The sequence below is a fragment of the Lissotriton vulgaris genome, unplaced genomic scaffold (assembly GCF_964263255.1).
Source record: "Lissotriton vulgaris unplaced genomic scaffold, aLisVul1.2 SCAFFOLD_878, whole genome shotgun sequence".
Lineage (NCBI taxonomy): Eukaryota > Metazoa > Chordata > Amphibia > Caudata > Salamandridae > Lissotriton > Lissotriton vulgaris.
Genome location: NW_028251363.1, coordinates 841830 through 862194, shown reverse-complemented (window position 1 = coordinate 862194; position 20365 = coordinate 841830). Strand labels below are relative to the sequence as shown.

Genomic DNA, 20365 nt, shown 5'->3' with positions numbered 1-20365 from the left:
GGGTATGAATTGCTGCCGGCCAGTAGTAAAGTGTTTTGTAGGATTTCGTTTTGATAGCATTTCTTATCTGTGACAGGCCTGTGAAACGCTCCGATTCACAGTGCACTGCTGATGCACTTAAGAGTGCGCGTTCAGTAGTTTGTGAACTCGAGTTTCCCTACTTTATTTTTCCTTGCAATATTATATAGCGTGAACTCGACAACATGGCATGAGCACAATTTACATTACAGAAGAACACATTAATTTGTGGTAGGCACTGGGAGACAAAGCGATTTGCCTGGAATCACAGGATGTTGAGCTGATGCTAAGATTCGAACGTAGCTCCCCAGCTCTAAAGTTCGCAATTCTAGAACTTGTGGCGGGAGGTGTGTCTAAAAGTGATTGTCGGTGCTGGCAATCAATGAGAGAGACCTGTGCATTTTTCAAATGGGTGGTGAAAAAATATGAGTATGTTGCTGGAGATGTGGGCCGCCGTGCCACCAATGTACTTACTGGAGGAGGGTAAACACCCATTATTCCGCAACTTTCTTTCCTCATACCATCACTCTGCATACTTTCATTACGAAAGTACCATGACTCCACAATGCCATTATAACGCATGGCATTAAATTTTGATATGCTTTTACCACGCATACATTTACAACGAAATTCGTTGTAAATGCATGAATGGTAAAAGCATGTTTTTTTAAATGTTTGGATAAGGTAAGGATGGGTATAGGGGTATATGTTTTGGGGTACTGAGGTATATGTTTTGGGGTGTTTGGGTATTTTGAGGGTTCAGATATAGTTTTGGGTTATGGGGTACAGGGGTAGTTTTAGGGTTTAGGGATAGGTATGGGCTTTGGGGTACAGGGGTATTTTAAGGGTTCAGGGCTAGGTTAGGATTGTGGGGTATAGGGCTATTTTTAGGGTTCAGAGGTAGGTTTTGGTTTTGGGGTACAGGGGTATTTTAGGGTTCAGGGATAGGTTTGGGTTTTGGGGTACAGGGTTATTTTTAGGGTTCAGGGCTAGGTTTGGGTTTTGAGGTACAGGGGTATTTTTAGGGTTCAGGGGTAGGTTTGGGTTTTGGGCTACAGGGGTATTTTAAGGGTGCATGGCTAGTTTTGGGTTCTGGGGTACAGGGGTATTGTAGGGTTCAGGGGTAGGTTTGGGTTTTGGTGTATAGTGGTATTTTTAGGGTACAGGGCTAGGCTTGGGTTTTGTGGTACAGGGGTATATTTAGGGTTGATGGTACAGGGGTATTTTTAGGGTTCAGAAGTAGGTTTGGGTTTTGAGGTACAGGGGTATATATAGGGTTCAGGGCTAGCTTTGGGTTTTGGGGTACAGGGGTATTTTTAGGGTTTAGGGATAGGTTTGGGTTTTGGGGGTACAGGGTATATAAAGGGTTAAGCTGGGTTAGTGTTTAAGTGTGTATGGGGTATTTTAAGAAGTAAGGGTGGGTTATGATTATGGGTTGCAGGGGTATTTAAAGGGAGCAGGGTGGGATTAGCACACGATATGAGTTATGGCATGAAGGGCAGAACGTACCACACACCCCCAGCATTCGTCAGACCTCCAGCACATGCCCACAGCACAACGCAGACACGCCCACAAGGGACTACTTTGCTGGCACGGATCTCTTACCTTTTAAATGTATATGGTGGGCGTCTGCATAGCCTATGTCCTTCTGCTGCAACTGCCCTTTCCAACGCTGTATTGAGTGTTTTGATTGCTGCTGTGGTTCCTGAGATTAACCCGCCTCAAAGGTTATTATATTTGTCAGGATCCCTCCTTTCAGCAAGCCTAATGCAGATTCAATGTGCTTAAAGACAAGAAAATGGCGCGCCAGCCGAGACTTCACTTGGTCCGAGCTGTGGAATGCGCGGAATGCTAGGTTAGCAGTCTAGCCTTCCCAGCACGAGATCGAGAGTCCAGGTGCAGCGCGCGTTCCTTTGGAACTGCGCACTTCACCGAGGAATCCAGTCACAGTGGTCGCGTTAGAGTGTGTCTTCGGAAAATAAGCTAAGAAACGATTTCAGCCAGTGAAGAGTTTTTTCAACATTCATTGCCTTGACCTTGGGTTCACGCAGTCCAGAGTTTACAGAGTGTTCAAGCAGAGTTCGTGTTTTAAGAAAAGAAACTGGAGCCTTTTGAACAGCGTGTCAGAGAAGAATCTTTCCAAGCAGAGAATTCCTGTCATTTATTCATGGAAGCTGAAGGAGAGAGACTCATTCGAAGTAGCGGAGAAACATAGAGCTAAGTGGAATGTTTCCTGTATTCAGTGCAAGTTCATGAGACTGTGTAAATATTGTATTTCAACTTTATCAATGCATGGAAAGATTAATGAACATTAACTGAGTGAATCAAACTCACCAGTGCTGAATTTCGTCCTTTTAACCAGTGCAAGACAAAAGACTTCACGTTATCTAGAAAAGAATAGGGACAGTGTTAGAGAGGTTGTTTGAGTACTGTGAAAGAATTTACAAGCAGAATAATAGGAAACTTACCTGGAGAGTTGAATGAAGTTAATTCATCTATTCAGGAGAAGGTCTCTGTACAAGAAGAAAACAATATAAGGACAACATTTTAGACAACACTGGTAGGTGGGGAAAACAAGCAGCATTATATAGAGCAAACACAGAGCAGTGAGCAGAAAGTAATAACCCTAATGTCATTTGCAGAAGTAGGAGGAAGAGCTGTCATCTGAAAATCCAGATTAGGCAGATCATTCACCAAGCTACACTTCAGTATAGAAGAGCGGCAGGTCGTTACTGATTCCTGGGTAGGTGTTCTTAGAAACAGTAATAGGAAGACCAGAGTAGCTCAGGTACAGTGATTTATTATCTTGTATGTGTTTAGTATTCCTAGGGTTCTTTGAGCAGCTGATTTGCAAGCTGATTGAAGATTCCACGGAACTCCAGAGGATCAGGACCAGTCTCTTCTCTGTTTTATTTATTTCGTTATTTTATCCAATTTTCCCCTTCCCTCTATCTAATCAGTTAGAGTCAAGATATATTCTGATTCTGATTGGTTGGAAGAGGGAGTCGGAAAGCTAGCATCTTCTGTTCCTGTGCAAGTCTTCGAGAGGAAAAGTTGGTAAGAAAGTGGACTCTGACAGAGTGAAGTGCCCACGTTGTAAACTTGCACCCGAACAGAATGGTTGAGGGAATTAATTTGCAGACATTGGGGGCGGTTTTAGATACTATACAAAAGGAGTTAGTAGCGGTAAAAGAAGAAAACCAAAGGTTGAGACAAGAGGTGATTAATTCCAGAAAAGAAACCGCAGAGTTAGCGCAGCAAGTTGGGCCATCACTTTTAAGAAATAGGGAGACTCCCATAACATCTACAGGGGAAACTAGCAAATCAACCACACAGGTCATACATTCCTTGTCCCCAGTCATACCCCTAGCGGCACCAGAGAGATTTAATGGGGATCCCCAGAAAGCACAGGTGTTCATCACACAATGTTCCTTGCACTTTATGTGTCGCCCTTCTATCTTCCCTGACGCACAATCTAAAGTGGCATTTATCTTATCATATTTGAGTGGGGATGCGGCCGCATGGTCTATGCCTTTGGTATCAAGAGATGACCCTCTTCTGCAGAATTATGACGAGTTTAAAAAAGAATTTTTGCGAATATTTGACCGAAGAAGAATCTCGCAGGCAGTGGACAATGAGTTGTTGGATTTGAAACAGGGCAATAGAGACTTAGTAGCGTATTTGGCCCAATTTAACAAGTTAATTATGGAGACTGATTGGCCCGAAAGTAAAAAAACTGCAATATTCTATCGTGGCCTACGAGATGAATTAAAAGATGGGCTGGCACAAATACCTAATCGACCCACAGAGATATCTGCCCTAATAGATCTAGTATTGGAATTGGATTTCCGTCAAGGGGAACGGAAGGGAGAAAGACGACGTGAGTTTCGAAGCACAGTACCCCGTTTTGATAGAGCAAGGTTTGAACCAGGAAAAGGTACAGAAGGAGGTAACAGCTCAGAACCCATGCAAATCGGAACAATAAGGGGACCGCTTACTAAGGAAGAAAAGGAGAAAAGACGAGCCAGCAATTTATGCATGTATTGCGGCTCAAGCGGACATTTTGTGAGGAATTGTCCAAAGAAACCCAAAGGATCTTATAAGCCGAAGGAAAACTAGCTGCACCACCTGTAGAAGGAGTTGTACAGGTGGATGCGAGTCAAGAACCAACTCCACAAGAACACCAATTGGCTAACACCCTACAGTCGTCTTCTCCACATCTCATATTATCAACGACCATCAAATTCCGTCAAGAAGTGCGAGAAGGCATAACAGTTATGGTGGATTCAGGGGCAACTGGAAACTTTTGTGATCTGAAATTCGCAAGTATGATTGGATTGAGAGCCATAGCCAAAGACAAGAGTGAATCAGTCAGAGCCATTGATGGGACGAATTTGTCTTCTGGCCCTATAGTAAGTCACACGGAATTGGTGCAGTTAATTCGAGAGGATGGCCATCAAGAAGACATTCATTTTAATTTGATCGACGCCCCTCAGTTTCAGTTGATTCTTGGGCTTCCTTGGCTCACTGAGCATAATCCAACGATAGATTGGGCTGCCAGAACCATAGAAATGACTTCAGATTACTGTAGGAACAACTGTTTCGGAAACCAAATAGAAAACCATCGGGAGAATCCGGCCCAAGCCTTATGTTCAGCTGATGCAACGGTGTGCGTAATCAATACCCAGACGATACCCCCGGAATATCAAGATTTTAAAGATGTGTTTGATGAGCAGGAAGCGGAACAGTTACCACCGCATCGTGTCTATGCTTGTAAAATAGACCTTGAACCAGGGGCAAATATGCCGTGCAGTCGGGTTTATGCTCTGACTGAGAAGGAGCATGCTCATTTAAAAGAGTACCTCAACAAGTATTTAGCAAATGGATTCATTCGTCCTTCTCAATCCCCAGTCTCCTCGCCTCTATTCTTCGTGCCGAAGAAGGAAGAAGGCGAGTTGAGGACTTGCATAGACTATCGCGCAATCAACCGAATAACCAAGAAGAATAGATATCCACTTCCTCTCATTTCCGTCTTGCTAGACCAGGTGAAGGGGGCACGAATCTTCACGAAGTTGGATCTAAGAGGGGCATACCATCTCATCCGAGTAAGGGCTGGGGATGAATGGAAAACGGCGTTTAGAACCCGTTTTGGACTGTTCGAGTATCAGGTGATGCCCTATGGGTTGTGCAACGCCCCTGCTGCCTTTCAGCATTTCATCAACGATGTTCTCAGTGAATACATAGATCAATGTGCAATAGTTTATATTGACGATATCTTGATTTACTCTGTCGATGTACAAGAACATCGGAACCAAGTACAAAAGATTCTACAAAAGTTGAGAGAAAACAGGTTATTTGTCAAGCTGGAAAAATGTGCTTTCAATGTCACGGAAGTTGAGTTCCTGGGTTTTGTAATTTCGCAGTCGGGAATTCACATGGACAAGCGGAAAATTCAGGCAGTGTTGGAATGGAAGTCCCCAACCAGTGTAAAAGAAGTACAAGCATTCATTGGTTTTGCAAACTTCTATCGTCGGTTCATTAGTGAGTTCTCCCGCCAAATCCTTCTTCTCACTAGGCTGTTGAGGAAAGGGGTACAATTTGAATGGTCAGAGGAAGCAGAATTAGCGTTCAAGGCCTTAAAGGATGAATTTACTTCAGCTCCGATCCTTCTTCATGCAGACCCATCTGAGCCCTTCTATGTTGAAACGGACGCTTCCGGTCTGGCTGTAGAAGGTGTACTTTCTCAAAGGAACAAGGAAACTGGTCAACTACACCCCGTGGCCTATCGTTCACGGAAATTGACTCCAGCAGAAATCAACTATACAATAACCGAGAAGGAACTATTAGCAATAAAAGACGCCTTCAAGGAGTGGAGACACTACTTAATGGGAGCTCATCATGTAGTTACAGTTTACACCGATCATCGTAATTTGAAATTTTTAAAATCAGCCAGGACCTTGACGCCTCGGCAACTTCGCTGGTCATTGTATTTCGCCGACTACGACTTTGTTATTACCTACAGACCTGGAGCTCAGAATGGAAAGGCGGACGCCTTGTCCCGAATGGGTACAGGAGAAGGAAAAGAGGAAATTAAGACACAAGCAATCATTCCCAATTCAAAAATCATCGGCGCAGTAGATTCTTTGAGTGTTAAGGAACAAATTCTCCAGGTCATGTCGCCTGAGAAAATGCTGGAGTGGGTGCAGCAAGGAGATGGGAGAGAAGTCATTGATGGTTTACCTTATCAGACTGAAGCCTTATACTTACCCACTTCTACACTACAGAGACAAGCGATGAATGAATGCCATGATCATCTGTTGGCAGGTCACAAGGGAGAATTGAAGACTGTGGACTTAGTTAAAAGAAAGTATTGGTGGCCACACATGAATAAGGACATTGAGCAATATGTAAAGACATGTGAGATTTGTGCGCAGGGAAAATCAAAACGGCAAGCACCTAAGGGTTTATTACAACCTTTGCCTAACCCTCCTTCCCCCTGGCACACAGTCACTCTAGATTTGATAACTGATCTTCCCACTTGTCAAGGGTTTAACACCATCTTAGTGGTAGTGGATACATACACCAAAATGGCACATTTTGTAGCATTGAAAGGAACTCCAACTGCTAGGCAGTTAGCAGCTCAATTTACTGCTCAGGTGGTGAGATTACATGGAATTCCTGAGGTCATGATATCGGACCGAGGAACGCAATTTGTGTCTCATTTCTGGAAGGCCTTTATGAAGAGACTTGGGGTTGAGACACGTTTTTCCACCAGTTTCCACCCAGAGACTGATGGACAAACAGAACGAGTGAACCAGGAAGTGGAGCAGTATTTACGGTTATTCACGTTGAAGCAGGGTGGGGAATGGTTGGACTATTTATGGACTGCAGAGTTTGCCTATAATAACGCAAAGAATGTGTCCACGGGTTATTCACCATTCTATTTGAATTATGGCAAACACCCGAATTCCACAGTGCAAGATGTTCACATCTCTGTCCCGGCAGTTCAGGATTTAGTAACTCACTTACAGCAGATACATGAAGAGGCATCCAAGAATTTAGAGCAGGCAAAAAGCAGGTACAAGAAGTATGCTGACAAAAAGAGAAGAGATACCCCAGATTTAAAAGTAGGTGATGAGGTTTGGTTAAATACTAAGAATCTTCGATTAAAAGGCAGTAGAAAGTTTCAGCCTAGATTCATAGGACCATATCCTATTGCAGAACAGATCAATCCAGTAACCTTTAAACTAACTTTGCCCACAAAACTAAAAATTCATCCAGTTTTCCATGTCTCCTTATTAAAGAAATCAGTTGAGGGGTTGCGGAAAGAAGGAATTCCACCTCCCATTCAGTTAGAAACTGGATTAGAATTTGAGGTCAAGGAAATTGTGGATTCAAAACGAGTAAGAGGAAGACTTTACTATCTAGTGGACTGGAAAGGCTATGGGCCAGAGGAAAGGTCTTGGGAGTTGGAGTCGGATGTTCATGCTCCTAGGTTGGTGTGCCTCTTTCACCAAAGAAATCCTACCAAACCTAGACCGGGAGGACCCTCCTTGGTGGGGGGTACTGTCAGGATCCCTCCTTTCAGCAAGCCTAATGCAGATTCAATGTGCTTAAAGACAAGAAAATGGCGCGCCAGCCGAGACTTCACTTGGTCCGAGCTGTGGAATGCGCGGAATGCTAGGTTAGCAGTCTAGCCTTCCCAGCACGAGATCGAGAGTCCAGGTGCAGCGCGCGTTCCTTTGGAACTGCGCACTTCACCGAGGAATCCAGTCACAGTGGTCGCGTTAGAGTGTGTCTTCGGAAAATAAGCTAAGAAACGATTTCAGCCAGTGAAGAGTTTTTTCAACATTCATTGCCTTGACCTTGGGTTCACGCAGTCCAGAGTTTACAGAGTGTTCAAGCAGAGTTCGTGTTTTAAGAAAAGAAACCGGAGCCTTTTGAACAGCGTGTCAGAGAAGAATCTTTCCAAGCAGAGAATTCCTGTCATTTATTCATGGAAGCTGAAGGAGAGAGACTCATTCGAAGTAGCGGAGAAACATAGAGCTAAGTGGAATGTTTCCTGTATTCAGTGCAAGTTCATGAGACTGTGTAAATATTGTATTTCAACTTTATCAATGCATGGAAAGATTAATGAACATTAACTGAGTGAATCAAACTCACCAGTGCTGAATTTCGTCCTTTTAACCAGTGCAAGACAAAAGACTTCACGTTATCTAGAAAAGAATAGGGACAGTGTTAGAGAGGTTGTTTGAGTACTGTGAAAGAATTTACAAGCAGAAGAATAGGAAACTTACCTGGAGAGTTGAATGAAGTTAATTCATCTATTCAGGAGAAGGTCTCTGTACAAGAAGAAAACAATATAAGGACAACATTTTAGACAACACTGGTAGGTGGGGAAAACAAGCAGCATTATATAGAGCAAACACAGAGCAGTGAGCAGAAAGTAATAACCCTAATGTCATTTGCAGAAGTAGGAGGAAGAGCTGTCATCTGAAAATCCAGATTAGGCAGATCATTCACCAAGCTACACTTCAGTATAGAAGAGCGGCAGGTCGTTACTGATTCCTGGGTAGGTGTTCTTAGAAACAGTAATAGGAAGACCAGAGTAGCTCAGGTACAGTGATTTATTATCTTGTATGTGTTTAGTATTCCTAGGGTTCTTTGAGAAGCTGATTTGCAAGCTGATTGAAGATTCCACGGAACTCCAGAGGATCAGGACCAGTCTCTTCTCTGTTTTATTTATTTCGTTATTTTATCCAATTTTCCCCTTCCCTCTATCTAATCAGTTAGAGTCAAGATATATTCTGATTCTGATTGGTTGGAAGAGGGAGTCAGAAAGCTAGCATCTTCTGTTCCTGTGCAAGTCTTCGAGAGGAAAAGTTGGTAAGAAAGTGGACTCTGACAATATTAGGATGGATATGTGATTTAATACTGACATCACTACAAGGAATAAATGATTGTTTTCTGTAGTTTCGACCCGAACTTAGACAAGGGAGGTGGTGTGTAATCATTCTACATTGTACACTGTTTTCACTAATTCAAAGTGTTTTACAAAGAGACTTAAAATTGGTTTCCTCCGAATGGGTCCCCAGGGGCACTTGGCAAAGCCAATGTCCCCTGGGGGAATCGATCGAGGGACGACCTCACGCGGCCTGATTGGGTGGTGGGAGGGGCTAGGTCCAAGTGAAGGGAGGGGAGGGAGGGTTTGACGTCACTCTGAGCGAGTGAGAGGAGCGGTGGTGTCGTTTTTGACAGGAGCAGCTGTGAGGTAATCCTGTCAGCACTGTCACACGTTCTGCGAGCTGTTTTTCGACGATTTTTCTGTCAGAAAGTGAAGAATGGTGGCTGAGGATATTGCATTAGAGGCAGTGCGAGCATTGCTGGCTGTAGGACGGAGTGATTTGCTGAGACCTGGCGCTGTGGTAGATACCTCAGCGGCGGTGAAGCGTCCTCGTCGCCTAGCAGCGGAGGGAGTGTCGAGGGCTGTGGCCGCCTGTCAGCCGGTTCACAGTAATGTTTCTGAAGAGGAAAGAGTTGTGAAGGTACCGGCAGCAAGAGCCAGCAGAGCGCGTTCTGTGAGCAGAGGAGGCCGGGGTAAGAAAATTCCACCCCTGGGCTCGTCTTCGGCCCCAAGTGCGTTGCTGGAGGGCCGCAAGTTGGTCACTACACCGACCAGACGTCGGGCCGACAGGCGCGGAGGCAGTGCAAATAGCGCTTTTGACGTGCGTGTATCGCATTATCAGCTGGCTGAGGGAGGTGCTGACAGGGCTTACGAGGAACATCTGGCAACTGCGCCACAGGAGCCTAGTGGTGCGAGGTCGTGACCCGGCATGAAAGTTGTGTCAGAAGTGCGCAAGAGGCTGGACGGCCCGTCGGCGAGCGGCAAGAGAATTGACATAGCACCAGAATTAGAGGCGGACAGGCAGAGACAGACTTTGGTGGACTATTCCAGCGATAGCGGGTCTGAGGAATATGCTCTGTAAGGGGTTGATGAAGGCGACGACGGCAGGGGTGATTCACCTGATGCCGAGGACCAGCTCCAACGGGACGAGTTTATGGACTGCCAAGACATTCTTGTCCCTCAGCCTAGAGGCCCCCCTACTCAATTTCTTGATGAAAATGTTCATGTCAATGTAACATATGATTATCATTTTCCACAGGATCAGAGGCTGAAGGAGGGTGTGATGTGGCGGCCTCAAGTTAGGCAATTCAGGAGCAGGAGGTGGGGGGACGTGGTTGGCAGGGGTGGGGATAGGCAACTGAAGGAGGCCGAGGCATTGATTCCAGACGCCAGGCCTCCGCCTGGGCATCCTGAGGTATCTTTTGACGATGGGTCTGCGACTCCGCAAGGCCAATGGGTGTGGGTGGAGCACACGGAGCTGCCAGTGCCAAAAAGGTGTGGCACCTCTGCTTCACGAACAGCTGGTAAGTATGTCACAGGTCCTCGCTCGAGCGGCGAGTACCTCACGGGGGCTGCTGGTCTAGTGAGGGATGAGCAGTTCTTTTTCTCTCAGTCAGAGCCGCAGAGCGCGGTACTTGGGGGAGGGGTTAGTTCAAAACACGGATCTAGTGCGGATTTCATACCTACGACTGGGCGCTTTTCACGGAGGCCTGAGTCAGAGGTTCGAAGTCGTGTTCTTAACTTAGCGTCTGGCACTAGGCCAGGTACAAGTTTTGCTTTATCAGAAAATGACAAACAGTTTGGTGGTGCTGTTGGTGAATCGGATAAAGAAAATGAGTATTATGCAAGAGGTGGATTGTCTCATGGAGGCAAGGAGGGGACTGGGAGGGGGGTGAGGCGAATAACTTCTGCTAGTGTGTTTCAGAGTTCTGGAGCGGTTCTCTCACCGGCACGTGGGCAGATTGGACATCATCAGCGTGATGGTCTGGAGGACTTTCGCCAACGGGCTGCGCAGTTACCAGCAGGTAAGACAGACTGGTCGGCTGCTTGGACACGGCCGTTGGCAGGTGGTACAGGTGTGGCGCCTGCTGAGGGTGGGCATGAGTTGGCGGTTGGGGGTGAAGGTTTGGGGTCGAATCAGGGGGAATGCCCGCAGGCTACGTCAGGGCAAGGGGGGAGGATGGATAAGGAAGGGGGAGGGAGCCCCAGGTCGTCGGTGACTAGTTCAGGTCAGGATGAGACTCCGAGAGCAAGTGGAGCGAGACTGCCTTATATGGGGGTGTCGATGCCTTTAGGTATACATTTATCCAATAGAACCAGGCAGCGTATCTGGAATCATGAGTATGTGGATGTGTTCCGGCTACTACATAGGGATTTACAGGCAAGGGAAGGTTCTAAAGAGGAGGAAGCTGAATTGTCCCGTAGGCCCAAGGTGCCAAAAACAATTGAAAATTGGACAGAGGCGTTCCTTATTTATGCCAGCGTGTATTGCGAACGTTACCCTGAGAGGGCGGTTTCGCTATTCAAATACATAGATGTAATTCGAAGGGCGCATTTGCAGGCAGGCGGGTATGCGTGGCTAAACTACGATGAGGAGTTTCGGGCGAGAATGAGTTTATTTAATGATAAGCCGTGGGGGGAGGTCGACCAGGAGTTGTGGTTGCAGTGGTTGTCAGGTCACTCCTCTGCTAACACGATCCATACGGCTAGTGGGTTGCCGATTCCTTACCGGCCCTTTTCTCAGCGTCCCACCACAATGGGGGCGGGTAGTGTCGGACGGGGTCAATTGCCCACAACTGGTGCTTGCTGGAGCTTTAACCGGGGTTCCTGTGTCCGCCAGTATTGTAAATTAAAGCACGAATGCGCTCAGTGCGGCGGCAGACATGCCATTTTTCAGTGCTTTCCCAACCAGCATCCCGGAGAGCATGGTAGAGGTCAGAGGGGGGGCGAGGATCAGTGCCGCCTCTTATGCCAAAAGGCGCCTACCCCAATTAGATTGCAGGCCATGTTGGATTCATTGGAGAGGTACCCGGATGTGGAAGGAGCGGCCAAATTATTTTGGGGGTTTCGGCTCGGATTTAGGATCGGCTACCAAGGCCCAAGAGCCTTGCGATGGGCTGATAATCTCAAGTCAGCAAAAGAGTTGGCTCCAGTGGTGAAGGCGAAGTTGAAGAAGGAATTGGATTTGGGGAGAATTGTCGGCCCTTTCGCGGTTTGCCCTTTGCCCAATTTAATTGTCGCCCCATGGTGTGATACCAAAGAAAGCCCAAGGCGAGTTTCGCCGGATACATCATTTGTCTTGGCCCGAAGGGCAGTCAGTAAACAACTTCATCTCCGCCACTGACTCTGCAGTGTCATATTCTTCAGTGGATGACGCGTTGGAATTGGTACGTAAGGCCGGGGTGGGATCTGACCTTGCTAAATGTGACATTCAGGCTGCCTTCCGCCTGTTGCCTATTCATCCGGTGGATTTCGAGTTGCTGGGCATGTATTTTGATGGAGAGTACTATGTGGATCGCGTTTTTCCCATGGGCTGTGCTATCTCTTGCTCACTCTTTGAAACCTTTAGTACATTTCTGGAGTGGTGTGTAGTCCAGCGCTCAGAGCATGTGGCGGTATGTCACTACTTGGATGATTTTTTGTTTGTGGGCAAAGCGGGGACGGAAAAGTGTGCCAGGGTTTTGGCCTGTTTCCAGGCCGTGGCTAAGGAGTTTGGTGTTCCTTTGGCTGAAGACAAGACGGAGGGTCCAACGTCCACGTTGACCTTTTTGGGTATAGAAATAGACACAATTGAGATGGTGGCTCGTTTGCCTCGAGCGAAAGTGCAGGAGATCAGGCTTTTTCTTCAGGAAGTTTTGGGTGCCAAAAAAGTGCAGTTGCGGCAAGTCCAGAGGCTTCTGGGCTACTTGACTTTTGCATGTAGAGTTGTCAGGGCTGGCAGGACTTTTTGTAGGCGTCTGGGCTTTGCTATGGCGGGGGCGTCCTTGCCCCATCATCACATCCGTTTGACAACGAAAATTAAGGAAGACTTAAGCATCTGGTTGCGCTTTTTGGATGAGTTCAATGGCGTGTCCGTCAATTTTGTGACGGAAGACACTGTCTGGCAGGTGCAAATATTCTCGGATGCGGCCGGAGCCATGGGTTTCGGCTTGTTTTGGGAAGGCAGGTGGTGCGCTGAGCGATGGCCGGCGGAGTGGTTACAACAAGGCCGCAGCATCGCTTTTCTATAATTCTTCCTCTTGTTAGTAGCGCTGCAAGTTTGGGGTGAGGAGTTCAAGGACCGTTGCGTGCTGTTTCATATCGATAACATGGCAGTGGTTAGCCTGGTTAATGGGCAGCGGGCCAAAGATGCACGGGTCCTGCAATTGTTGCGGGCTTTCATGTTGAGTGTTCTGCAGTTGAATATTGTTTTTAGAGCTCAACACATCCCTGGTGTCAACAATTCAATTGCCGACGCTTTGTCTCGTTGTCAGTGGCAGAGGTTTTGGGACTTGGCACCTGGAGCGGACCGATGCAGGACACCGATTCCGTCGAACATGTGGGACCTGGAGAACTGAGAATGGCAGAGTTTGTTGAACAGTCCTTAGCTGTCTCCACGCGACGCAGTTATCAGCTGGCATGGTCTGGGTTTTTGGGATATGCGGCACAGCGCGGCAGAAACGGTACAGCAGTTCAAAATGAAAAGTTTATGTGGGAGTTTGTGTTATATCTGATAGACAAAGGTTTGTCGCCATCCACCATTTCAGGCAAGTTGGCGGGAATTTCGTTTTATAGTCAATTGTTCTTGGGGTGTGAGGTTCGAATGGGTTTTCGTTTACTAAAAATGTTAAAAAGTTTTGGGAGGTCGGACTCGCGGGAGAAAAAGTTGAGAAATCCCATTACATTTACATTTTTACAAAGCCTGTTGGGCGTACTGCACGTTTGCTGTTATGATGAATGGGAATGGACTCGATTAAGGTTATGTATTGTATGGTTGTTCTTCGGTGCATTTAGGATATCAGAACTACTGGGGTTGCGTAATCAAGTGGGGATCCAGTCATCGGATATCGAAATCCTGAGTAATGGAGTGTTGCAAATTTTATTAAGACAGTCGAAGACAGACCAGGCAGGAAAGGGGATGTTGGTGCGTCTGGGTAGGAGCGGGGTCCAGGGTTGTTGTCCGGTGGGGGAGTGGGAGTCATTTGTCGCGTCAGATGTCTTTCAAGAGGGCGGGATATTTTGCCATAAGAATAAAACACAATTGAATTGTTTCCAATTTTTAGCTGTTTTACGGAAAGCCTTGGTGTTGGTGGGGGAGAATCCACAATGTTTTGGGACACATTCCTTCAGAATCGGTGCTGCTACCGAAGCTGCGAGGTTGGGTTGGGGAAAAGAGGAGTTGCAGCGAATCGGGCGGTGGACATCTAATTGTTGTTTTAAATATGTCAGGTTGTAAATGATTTAAAAAAAAAAGAAAGAGAGGGGTTTCGAGTTGGTTAATGTTCCTTTTTTCCATCACAGGTCGAGTGGCGGATTTTCCTCGGAAAAAGAGGACCTGGATTGTCGGCCATTCGATAGTAAAATGGGCAGCGAACTTTGCTGAACAGCAGTTGTGTGTGAGAGGTCTGGGCTTGTATGGTAATGACCATGAGGTGATTTGGAAAGGTTTAGGGGGGATGAAATGGGGGGAGTTGTTCCCGGTTCTAAATAAAATGGCTGAAGTTTGGGGCATTCCAGACTTACTGATCCTACATTTAGAAGAAAATGATCTGGTTGACTGTTCTGGATTGGCTTTAATCAAGCAAATGAAACTTGATTTGGCGGTGATAAAAGACAGGTGGGAAGGGACCCGGGTAGTGTGGACGGAATTTTTGTACAGGAGCCAGTGGAAGGGAGCCAGGGTTCATGCGGCAGTGGAAAGGGCTCGCCGAAAAGTTAACAAGGGTTTTGAAATCGTACTGTGTGGCGATGGGCATCACGGTCATCGCACACGAGCATTTTAACAATGATATGTTGCATTTGCTGCGGAATGATGGGGTTCATCTCTCGCAGATGGGTCAGTCCTATTACTTTAAGGAACTTAGAGACACTTTGGCCAATCTATGGTGTGTAGACTTGTGGTGTTCCAAACCCAAAAATTGAGTGGACAAATAATAAAGGCAGTGTTTTCCTTCACTGGGCATTCTTACAATGACTGAGCGGTCCATTTACGACTTGGGAGGAAGGTTTTTTGGGTGGGGCAGGAAAACTCAGAGGTTTTCCTGGGTGGCGTGTGTTATGGGGATTGGATAATCTAGAGCGGATTCATCCTTTCTCTAAGGGGGAGGGCTTGGGAGGGTAGGTGGGGATGAGATGGAAAGAAGAAGGAAAACATACGGATGGTATAAAAACAAGTCCTGGATTTGGAAATAAAGCATTGGAAATGGAAATGGTTATATGGAAAGGTTGAAAATAAAGCAAAAGGTTTGTTTGGGAAAGTTTATGTTGCGGGTCTGTCTTTGGCTGTCCTGGTAATAAAGGTGACCTTTTATGCTATATTCAGAGTTGTGTGAGAGTCCTTATTTGCGCGATGGGTCCCCAGGGGCACTTGGCAAAGCCAATGTCCCCCTGGGGTATTTCGCGCGAGGGACGACCTCACGCGGCCTGATTGGGTGGTGGGAGGGGCTAGGCCCAAATGAAGGGAGGGGAGGGAGGGTTTGACGTCACTCTGAGCGAGTGAGAGGAGCGGTGGTGTCGTGTTTGACCCACCCACCCACCCTGGTTGCACAAATCAAGGGTAGGGTGTTCTTGTTTACTGTCGCGTGTCACTGTTTGTTATGTGTATAATAAAAAATAAAAAAATAAGATAAGCAATAAATATACAAGTATGTACATGCATAATATCTCTGATATATGACAAAGTGTCAGGATGTCACCTCAGGACACTACAGGCAGACTCTTTTTGTTGTGTTGTTGGCGTGTGTTATGGGGATTGGATAATCTAGAGCGGATTCATCCTTTCTCTAAGGGGGAGGGCTTGGGAGGGTAGGTGGGGATGAGATGGAAAGAAAAAGGAAAACATACGGATGGTATAAAAACAAGTCATGGATTTGGAAATAAAGCATTGGAAATGGAAATGGTTATATGGAAAGGTTGAAAATAAAGCAAAAGGTTTGTTTGGGAAAGTTTATGTTGTGGGTCTGTCTTTGGCTGTCCTGGTAATAAAGGTGACCTTTTATGCTATATTCAGAGTTGTGTGAGAGTCCTTATTTGCGCGATCACTCCATGGTGTTTATGAACTTCCAAAGCCAGGATGAGTTGGAATGACTCCCTGTTCCTATGTCAGGAATTCTGTAATTTTAACACTGTACCACGGTTTTTTACACACTTCAGCCTTCTTGTACATAAATATAGTATGAAGCCAAGAGCCCCACATTTGTGTTTCACGTCTATGCCCTCCATATTGCAAATTGTACACTTTTATGCAGTCCAGTTTGTTGCTTCAATGCCTGCGCCTGCTCGAATGTTTTTATTCACAAGGGACCTAAATTCAAACTCATAAATAAATCAAATTTATAACGTATTTCTAAGTCATTCTATTACAATTTCAATTTGTAAAGCTTTATTCGACATTTGTCATAAAAGCATCCTTCCTATCCCTAATACAATAAATACTATATTTAAAAATAATTTTAAAACACATATTAAACATTTGACAGCCGAATACTACGTGATAAATACAATACAGTTAAAATCAGATCATTTCTACAAAAAGAGACAATTCATACAATGCAATAGGAAAATTTAAGACAACACTATTTCATAATACATTAACATTTGTCTTTAAAGTGCGTGTGCGTATTGACCATGCCCAGGCAAGAAATTTAGCTACGGCAACTACAAAAAGTGTGGAGCAATCTGTTTCAAGTATTCTCAAGGCTGTTGATTGACTACGTGTGCCAATAATTTGGCACACTGGCTTCAGCCATTTACGTCTAGGGGTAGCATATTGTGGACAACAAAACAGCAGGTGGGAAATATGTTCAATTTGGTCCTTGCAGGAATAGCAATGATCATCCCACATGGGGGACCAATGTTTTTTAAAAGCATTTACCGGTAAGGTTCCAATGCGGAATTGGAAATACAATTTTCTATCGTAAGGGCGTTCTATTATATCCCAATATATTTCACACGACGGATACATTTTAATATCCCAGAAGCGAGTTGTCAGTGCTGATTGGGAACCTTTACGGAACATTACTGTGTACACCATTTCCCAGTACAGTTCTTTCAATTTTGCTTTCGATGGAAAGCTAGCCACATCATAATTTCCCCATAGATGATCCAGCTTTAACAATACAAGAAGCCCCTTGAGTTCTTTTAACCATTTGATACAGTGAAATCGGTCAAACTCAATGACATCCTTCAAAGCTTCAGCATAATGGCCCAGCTCTGGGGTCACCATCAAGCGCCTCCAATATAGGAGTGGCCGTAGTCTAGCTATATCCTCAATATTTTTCTTGCCAAGGTCCAATTTCAGAGTGAGCATGGGTGTGCTTTGTGGGACCATAACTAGCCCTCGCAAAAACCTGTTCTCTGCACAACTCAATTCTCTCAGATTTGAAAACCCCCACAGTTCAGACCCATACAAGCAGGCACCTAATACTTTCATATTGTATATCTCTAGTGCAGATTTAACCGGCTTTGTTAATGATTTGCGGTGTTTCAGTGCTACTGCACCAGCGAGCTGGTTAAACTTTAATAGAGTATTATCAATATGCGATTGCCACTTCATGTTTCCTTGCATGGTGATGCCTAAATAGGTAAAAGCGTCCACTTTCTCTAGAGGGATGCCTTTGTATTTAATTACTCCTTTGAAAGAGGACTGGTAGTTTAGGCACATGAATTTAGTTTTAGTAGTATTCAATTCAAGTCCTCTACTAATCACAGAATTCCCCAAAGGCGTCAACCACTTTCTGGAGACCGCTCGGAGTGCGTGAGAGAAGGAGCGTGTCGTCCGCAAACATTAAAACTGGGACATGGCGACCTGCTATAATTGGGGCATCACTTGGGAATTTCATTAGGTGGTCAACAATTCCGTTAATATAAATTGAAAATAGTGTTGGAGCTAGCACACAGCCTTGCCTAACTCCTCGTTCCACTGGGAAAGAATCTGTGGTTTCACCTTGCTTGCCCCATCTAATTTTGGCAAAGTTATTGTCATGGAGGCGGACAAGGAGGGTAATGAGTTCCTGGCTTAGACCTACATCAGCCAGGATCTGCCACAATTTTTCCCTGGGGACTAGGTCGAAGGCTGCTTTTAGGTCTACAAAGACTGCGTACAGCGATCCCTTTTTGAGTGAGACATTTCTCCAATAAATTGTTAAGAAATAGAGAACTTGGTCAACACTGCTAGTCAGTGGGCAAAACCCTGCCTGATAAGGGGATAGTATATTTTTGTCGTCAATCCATTGTTGTAGCTTATTCTGAACTAGGCGACCCATCACTTTTTGCGCCGTGTCTATGAGACTTATTGGTCTGTAGTTTTGAGCTAGTGTTTTGTCTCCTTTTTTAAATATGGGGATTATTTCTGCTCCCTTCCATGAGTGGGGCACTTCCCCTCCCATTGCCACAGCATTAGCCAGCATTTTAAAATATGAGCACCATGCATTCCGGTCCGACAAAAATACGTCGGCCGGGATGCCATCCATGCCTGGCGCTTTTCCTCCTGCTATACCATCCAATGCTTTAGTTACATCATTCTCATCAAATATTTGGTTTTTGAAGAAAATAGATGGCGGATGTTGGACAGAAGCATGGACCGGATTGCGGGCATACTGTGGTCTAAAAAACTCAGTCCATTTGTTAATAGGGACATTATTTTACAATAGCCCAAAAGCGCTTGGAGTCCTTGGCAGCGCAAGCTTCCTTCAATTCCTGCCACCCTTCTTCATCCCAGCGTTTCTTGGCCTCTTTTTGGGCTTGTCTGTATGCATCTCTTGCTCTCCTAATTCCTATTGCATTGCCAATTTTTAGTTCTGAACTCAAATTAAGTCGTGCCAATCTGCAACTTTTGTCGTACCAGCCTTGTCTCTGTAGGGTTTTACCCTCTTTACCGGAATCTACTCTTTTGATGAAAAAACTTTGTAATTCAGTAAAAAGTTTTTCGTGGGCCTCCATCATATAATCTTGGAAGCTTGACATCCCTTGTTTAGACTTGATGTTGTTTACTTCATTTACCACTAACATTTTAAGTGCCTCTAGTTTTATATTATCTTTTATCATCATTCCCCATTTGAGGTGGCGCTGGTTGTTGGAACATACTACATCCTGCGTCACCATTCCATTATCCTTAGGGTGCGATGAAGGCTTGCAGTGGAAAATCTCCAACCCCAGTAGCACATGTATGAACTTCAGTTGCTATCTTTAACATTTTTAGAACGGGGTTGTTACATGTCAAGTGCGATGATATATTTTTCTCTATATTCAGGTTACCCAGATTAGAGCTATTTATGTTTCCTTCTCCTGTGTGTTTTTGCTGCAACGGCCCAATGTGAGAGGCTAGATTGTGGCTTTCGAGTCAATCGCATTCGTTTAAATCAGACAGAGCCGAAAAGCAGTTATCCAGATTTAACCCCCAGTCACCGCTAGTACCACCCCTATCCCTTCTAGACCCAACCACTGACCACTTGGTTCTAAGGATAGTTGGTTTTGCTAGTAGACCTCTTCTACTATAGAAGAAGTCTAACGTTAGCGGGACTATTTCTGCCGTTCTTCGTTGGGGTGGGAGAATATTTTGTAGGATGTCTGGTAATACATCTGGACCCTTCAAATTTAATACCACACAATCCCCGGCAAATTTCTTGGGTTTAGACCCTATCCACTTAACTCTTCGTGCTGATAGCAAGATTACAGATCGTACACGTTTTAATGCCTTCACCATTTATGTCTCTGATTTAGCATTCAGTTTTTTAATTTTACTCCTCTCTAAATCCAGTAAGGCAGAGATTTACACACAAATAACAATACTATAAACTGAATTCTCCAGAATTTTAATTAGCATTTCACAGATTATATTGAAGCAGAATCCCAACCTGCCTTACGTTTGCCACCGGCTGATGTCCCCAGCAGAGAGGACTGGCTGAACCCTCAAATGCCGAGATAATTAGCATCAGTCGATTTAAATCTCCCGTCAATTTACAGACCACGAACCCGGCATTGCTGAATGGGCATTAAAATGTCAGGATGGACAACTTATGCCTGCTTAACATTTACTGATACAACCAAAGGGAAACACTTTGAAATCTGATATTTACTTTCCCTAAATATAATGAGGTAAAGAGAAGCGGCTATAAATTACAGGCGTAACTGCGTTTCTGTTTTTAAAATAATTTATTGGAAAACTTGCAAACTATTTAGAGTGTTACATCCTCCAAGCGTGAGGCAAACACACAGGCAAAAGTGTACCTATGCTTTGCCCAGGCT

General features: G+C 45.2%; 1 long non-coding RNA gene across 1 annotated transcript; it reads right to left on the bottom strand.

The window, feature by feature from the left end:
* Positions 1–2345: 2345 nt before the first annotated feature.
* Positions 2346–8426, bottom strand: LOC147662937 (uncharacterized). The gene is made up of 4 exons (XR_015305463.1): positions 8316–8426; positions 8182–8234; positions 2487–2531; positions 2346–2405 (listed from the first exon to the last, which is right to left on the bottom strand). It is a non-coding gene; the product is annotated as an uncharacterized LOC147662937 (long non-coding RNA).
* Positions 8427–20365: the final 11939 nt, after the last annotated feature.